This window comes from Schistocerca americana, chromosome 9, assembly GCF_021461395.2.
Source record: "Schistocerca americana isolate TAMUIC-IGC-003095 chromosome 9, iqSchAmer2.1, whole genome shotgun sequence".
Classification (NCBI taxonomy): Eukaryota; Metazoa; Arthropoda; class Insecta; order Orthoptera; family Acrididae; genus Schistocerca; species Schistocerca americana.
The window spans coordinates 205,223,573-205,230,284 of NC_060127.1; the positions used below are offsets into that span (position 1 = coordinate 205,223,573).

At 41.7% G+C, this 6,712-nt stretch overlaps 1 non-coding gene across 1 annotated transcript; it reads left to right on the forward strand.

The window, feature by feature from the left end:
- The first annotated feature begins 5,868 nt into the window (after positions 1-5,868).
- On the forward strand, positions 5,869-5,940 carry Trnae-cuc. Its single transcript has one exon. It is a non-coding gene; the product is annotated as a tRNA-Glu (tRNA).
- The last annotated feature ends 772 nt before the right edge of the window (positions 5,941-6,712 follow it).

Genomic DNA, 6,712 nt, shown 5'->3' on the forward strand with positions numbered 1-6,712 from the left:
GCATCTCTTCTGCGGAGTTCGTAACTGCAGCATCATCAGCATACAGGAGTTCACGAAGACTATCTCGTAGCGCTTTGTCTTACTCTTCAGAAGACTGACACTGAAAAGCCTTCCATCTTTCCTAGTAGGCAGATGTACTCCAACATTGCAATTCTCGAAAGCCACTTGGAGCAGACCCGAGAGGAAAATTCCAAAAAGTGTAGGTGCCCACACACAGCCTTGTCTTACGCCACAGTTCATACTGAATGGTTTAGATGTACTGCCACCGAAGATTACAGAGCCACGCATATTGTCGTGAAAAGATCTTATTAAAGACAGCAAAGTTGGGGGACATCCAATTTTTTCCAATATGCTGTAGAGTCCCACCCTACTGACGGTGTCAAAGGCTTTGTTGAGGTCAACAAAAGCCACATACAATGGCACTCTGTGTTCGCGCCAAACAAGAACGTCGCCTTAAGGCTTTCCACATGCGGTGCCTGAAATCCATCCTCGGAGTAACGTGGAAGGACCGAGTGACCAACGAAGCAGTGCTATCTAAAACTAACTGCAATAGTATTTCAGCTATCTCGAAGCAGAGACGACTCCGCTGGCTGGGACACGTCCACCGTATGGATCCTGACAGATTACCACGTGAGGTGATGCTTGGAGAGATCTCTGTCGCCAAAAGCCCTGTAGGAAGTCCTGTACTGAGGTTCAAGGACTCCTGTAAACGAGATATGGAGAGCTTTGGAATCGACACAAACAGATGGGAGGCACGGGCTAGCATGAGATCAGAGTGGCGTGCTGATATATCATCTGGAATGTCGAAGCGCGATGAAGGCTTGTTAGACAGATTAAGGCAGAAAAAGCTTCGTAATGCTACCACTGCTCCTGCCTCAGCAGCCAGATACACTTGTGACTGTTGCGGCAAGAGATGCCGTGCTGCCATTGGCTTGACAAGTCATATGAAAAAATGCAACCCATGAACACACAGACACGCCAACAATCATCTACCAAGATGTCGTGGCCAATATATATCATGTATTGATATCACCCCATTGGCATGTCAAAGTTGGCACCGTAACTGCAAGTTTCCATCAGGCGTTGACAGCAGTCGTGCATGCCTGCTGGAGCACACCACCTCCAGCAGCTCCGTACCACAAGCGCCCTCTGCTACCGCAGTTACAGCCAGCGGCAGCCCCACAGCCACTGCACTCATAGCGACATCGATACGCAATGCTATGCATACACCACCCTGTCGCACCTTCCACACTGCCGTTCGCACTACAGTTCGGAGAGCCGTATCCTTGTTGCTATTGTATTAGACGGACTTATTTCTTGCTTCATTATTTGTAACGAGTCTTCCTAGGCTTGGAGAAATACAATTTAATTATATCTTGTGTTTACTGTGTTAACTTGTTCGCCAGTAATTTCTGCTCCTGCCCCGCTTTCCTACGACGACACTCGCCGTACCACTATGTAGCCCACCTACGCAAAATATTTTTTTAACAGTTCAAGAGAAATTATAGCAACTACAATAAAGAAAAAGAAATGGGGCATCGAGTAAGGGGGGTAATTTACAATGTAGCCTGGGTGGGATTATGAGTAGTATTCGCAGTTAAAAGTGGCGACCAAGGGAACTGTATCTGGTTAATCAGTACTAACCTTCGGCAGATGGACATATGTTTATTAATTTCCATTATTTCAAGGTAGTTCATCGTCATTTCTTTATGGATGTGATGTAATACTTCATCTTGCACATTGTAACTATGGCCTCCTTTAATCAGGTGGTCTGCAAATGTAGAGTCTCCTTTTCTAAGTTTCCGACTTCTGTGGAGTCCATTCGTCGCCACTTGTAAGTGCAGATATTACTCTTAATCACATCCAGGCATGTCGTAAAACCTCTCCTACACAAATGCCCCATTTTTTCATTTATTTCAGTTACTATAATTTTTCTTGTCCTGTTAAGACTGTTACTTCGTGTAAACACAGCTCTTTAATCCCACTACTATATGTCATCTGTTTGCAGTTTAGGACCTGTTAAAGACAAGATTATTTTGTTCAGTCGCTCCCTTGGAACACGTCATCAATGTTTATTGTCCAATTTATTTTCTTCTAAGGACAACTGTAGTTACTTTTTTGTATAGTTCATTAGTTAATATATCACATATTTTATCTTAGTTAAATAATTGTACATCGCATTTTCGCAGAAATAATTCCTCTCATTTTATTCCTAAATATAACATTAACAATTTTCATTTGGACACAAAGATACTCTGTAGATGCACTAGTTTAAAATCTTTGGTCGTACAAAAATTTCAATACACCACATATTTATCTTTGTACCTGATGATGGTGTTAATAGCCGAAACACGGTCTGTGAAGTAATCAATAAATATTGTCGAATATTGCCCCAGTGTTGCGTGAGTTTTCATTCATAATGTGCGAAATATTCTAGCAAGAACCGACGGAACTGTCAGTCAATGTAAAGATATTATCTGAAGAAAGAACCTACTGTCCTGATATCGCATCAGAACCGAGAGACTAAATTCCATGTGTGTTCTGAAGTCTCCTGGAAGGGAGGGAGAAAAGGAGACTAGAGTTAAACGGCCCGTCGACATCGAGGTCATACAGACGCAGCAAAAACTCGAAATACTGCAATTGGCCGTGCCCTTTCAAAGGAAAAATCCCGGCATTTATCTGGAGCGATTTGGGGAAATAACAGATAACCTAAACCTGCATGGCCGGAGGCTGATTTAAATCGTCATCCTCCAGTGTGTTGTGACGACTGTGCCACGTCTCTCGAAAAATCTGCTGCAGAAGTGACACATTACGCGGAAGGTAGCTGTTTGCGTGCAAAACGCGAACAACGTTGGCCTGACTTATTCCATACGCACTCGCAGTTACTTTGGAGCCTAGCCCTCTATTGCTTACTGTCGCTATTTGGCAACAAACCGAAAATTCACGTGTCATGTTGAAGAAACCACTCGAATATGAATGATGATGCCGTCTGGCAAAACACACAGTATCGTTGCATCGAGCTACACTGTCTTTAGCGAATTTTTTTCTGCCACTTAAAACACATATAGTACGATTTTTAAATTATGGAGAATGATACTTATGATAGTACAGATTATGTTGCAGCGTCCCTGTAACTTAATGGTTAATAATCTCTATAGAAAAGGCAACGTCCCGACTGAGTAACTCACCGACTCACCATCGTCCACCCCAAAGCACTAAAGATACAAACTTGAAATTTGCAGAGGCGTCGTTTAAAAAGGGATTTTTCGGTATTCCATTCCGCAGTAGATGAAGTAGGAGATGAGGTTTTTTTTGAAAATATGCCGCATTAAGGCATAAAATTGGTATCTGGTTTCTTGGTCAGAAATAAAGAAATACGTGTTTCAGTATTTTTGGAAATTTAATTGCTTTGGGTGTGGAATAGTGGGTGAAAGATATTTTTTTTTTCAAAATATGTCATTATCAAACAATTACTAAAGTATTTTTAAGGCTACATCTATGAACATTGTTATTTGGCTTCACGGCTACAATAAAAAATACGTGTTTCATTGGCTGGCGAAGAGTTCTCGGGCTTCCAGCCGGGTGGCGGTGTCTTCAAACAGCGACGTTTCGACGAGTGACATACTCATCATCTTCTGGCGAAGATGATGAGTATGTCACTCGTCGAAACGTCGCTGTTTGAAGACACCGCCACCCGGCTGGAAGCCCGAGACCTCTTCGCCAGCTGTATACGCCGGGAAAGCATACACTCACATTTACGTGTTTCATTATTTTTGAAAATTCAGTCGCTAAGGGTTTAAAATAGGTGATGTGATGTTTTATGAAAATATTTCATCATCAAAGCACTTTTAAAATTAAATCTATGAAAATCTGAATTAGGCTTCTCAGTTGTTGTTGTTGTGGTCTTCAGTCCTGAGACTGGTTTGATGCAGCTCTCCATGCTACTCTATCCTGTGCAAGCTTCTTCATCTCCCAGTACCTACTGCAACCTACATCCTTCTGAATCTGCTTAGTGTATTCATCTCTTGGTCTCCCCCTACGATTTTTAACCTCCATGCTGCCCTCCAATACTAAATTGGTGATCCCTTGATGCCTCAGAACATGTCCTACCAACCTTCTCAGTTATAAATAAAAATTACGCATTTCACTGTTTTTGGGAATTCAACCCCTATGGGGGTGAAATACGGGGTGAGAAAATATTTCACTAGGCAAACATTTTTTAAGCTAAAGCTACGAAAATTTGTAATTGGCTTCTCTGCTAGAAATAAAAATACGCATGCCACTGTTTTTGAAAATTCAACCCGAAAGGAGACGAAACAGAGGATGACAACTTTTAAGAAAATATTTCGCTACATTAAAAAAATTAAAGCTAAATCTATAAAAACTGTTATTTCAGTTCTCGATTAGATAAAAGGAAATATCTATTAGCGGATGAAAGTGTGTATGGACATATCTCCATAAGAACTCAAAAAGCATGATTATGAAAGTTTGGACTCCAGCTATCAAATTCGCTTTTTGAGCAGAAGTATATTCGGAAAATACGATGGTTATATGGCCTTAATTCGCGTGAAGAGTTTAGAAGGTGTTGCAGTTTGTGAACAAAATAAAAACTCGATTAAAGGAAAATAAAGGTTCCCTTATGGCAATGAACCTAAAAAACTGAATAAATCAAAGTGTTTATGTATACCCTCTTACTTAGTACTTCGCGTTCCAGACACTACGCCAGATACTTTTTTCATTGAAATTGGTTCCCTAAGAAAAAAAGTTATGCAACAGAGAATTAAATGTGGGTTATGAGCAACATCTACCGAAACAGCTGTTTCGTTCGCTCCGCTTGGGGGTTTGCTCCTTCCCTCTGCGCAGTATACGAGTGTCCTCCCATTAACATTTTTTGCACAATCTCTGAATCATCATTCTTGGTGGACACCGTCTGTCAGAATATCTTCGTGAGTACAACTAAGCTATTCTCTTCGCATTCCTTCCGTATTATGCGCAAAGAAGCACCTTATCTAGTGTATCTCGGTTTGTGAGACATTTATTTTCCAAACTCAACGGCTCACGGGAACTATTAATCGTATTTTGAAGAGTGCAACGCCGTTAAATTCGTCTCTTTTAGGACTACGATACAAGCAGCAAAAATTACTATCGTTACATTCGAAAAAACGAAGGTGATACCGATATCACCATAACAAACAACCTACGAAACGAAATTTTACATCGTTTATTGGGGACTTTTTGACAACTTATCTGAGTGAAAACTGAGTAAGCATGCCTTAAACAGTTTCGGAAGTATTAGAGGAAAAACAGCTGAACTGTATCACCCTGTATACGCAAGCTATTAGAAACGAGAAACTTGTAGCGGGCGTTGAAGCATCACAACTCCAGAACGGACTCGCATGGTATGTCCGCATCTGAGACTAGAAAAGCAGTTGGGACATGATTGGTCGTTTCTTTGTTTAAGGAATAAATACGTTCGGAAAAGGATTCTGGCTTGACCAAACACAATATGCTTTTTTTTCCAAAAGGAATAAAAGTGTGAATCATTTAATACTCGTTATGTGATGAGTATCTCTACTAATTTTGATAAATATCGGGCTTTTGCTTCATGGTGTAACACTTTCCAATACGTATTGTAGTAAAGTGTTCTTCGCGAGTCAAAGTGGCCATGATCCCTCCACCCAGCCGCCTTGGATCCACGTCTCTGTCGCAGGAAGCCAGTTCACGGTACAGACGCACGTCATGTTTCCGAAAGTCTACTCCATTCATACGACACGAGTTCTGCCGAACGATATTCTAACTTAAGATATAAACGGAATAAAGGACGTCGCTACTGCAGCTTCTACCTTCAAAGAAGTTGCAACTGCAAGCTCCGGTATGGTCTAGTGGCTAGGATACCTGGCTCTCACCCAGGAGGCTCGGGTTCGATTCCCGGTACCGGAAAATTTTTTAAGCAACTGCTGCTACACATTTACGTAAACATTATTGAAACGAGAGTTCAAAGTCTTTCATAGTAGATACTGGCAAATTATAGCACAAATACAAACTTTCTACTCATATCGACTGCCGTAAGCACTGAACGTGAACTACTCAAGAATCTGACAAATCCCCGGTAATAATCCGCAAAGCGCCATACACTGCGCAAGCAGAACACTATCCGCTATCCATTGTTGCGAAAACAAGGGACAGAGCGTTGCAAAATCGACCAATTCGGTACGAAGAAAACCATCCGCAATCAAGGTGGTATTTTCAAACTATCAATGGTGCAGTGGAGAATAAAATAAAAGAACCCACGTGCTCTTTAAAAGCCCAAACTTATATAATAATAATAATAATAATAATAATAATAATGACATCTTGCGCTGTCGGGTGTTCTGCCGGATATCAGCGTCGTACTTGTATGATATTTCGGTGGTGTAACTCGTTACCTTCATCAGGTGCGACCTCAGACTCAGATGTCATTAGATCGCCGGGAAAAATGGTTCAAATGGCTCTGAACACTATGGGACTTAACATCTATGGTTATCAGTCCCCTAGAACTTAGAACTACTTAAACCTAACTAACCTAAGGACATAGAACACCCAGTCATCACGAGACAGAGAAAATCCCTGACCCCGCCGGGAAGCGAACCCGGGAACCCGGGCGCGGGAAGCGAGAACGCTACCGCACGACCACTAGCTGCAGACTCGCCGGGAAAGCCTGAAGAATTACAAT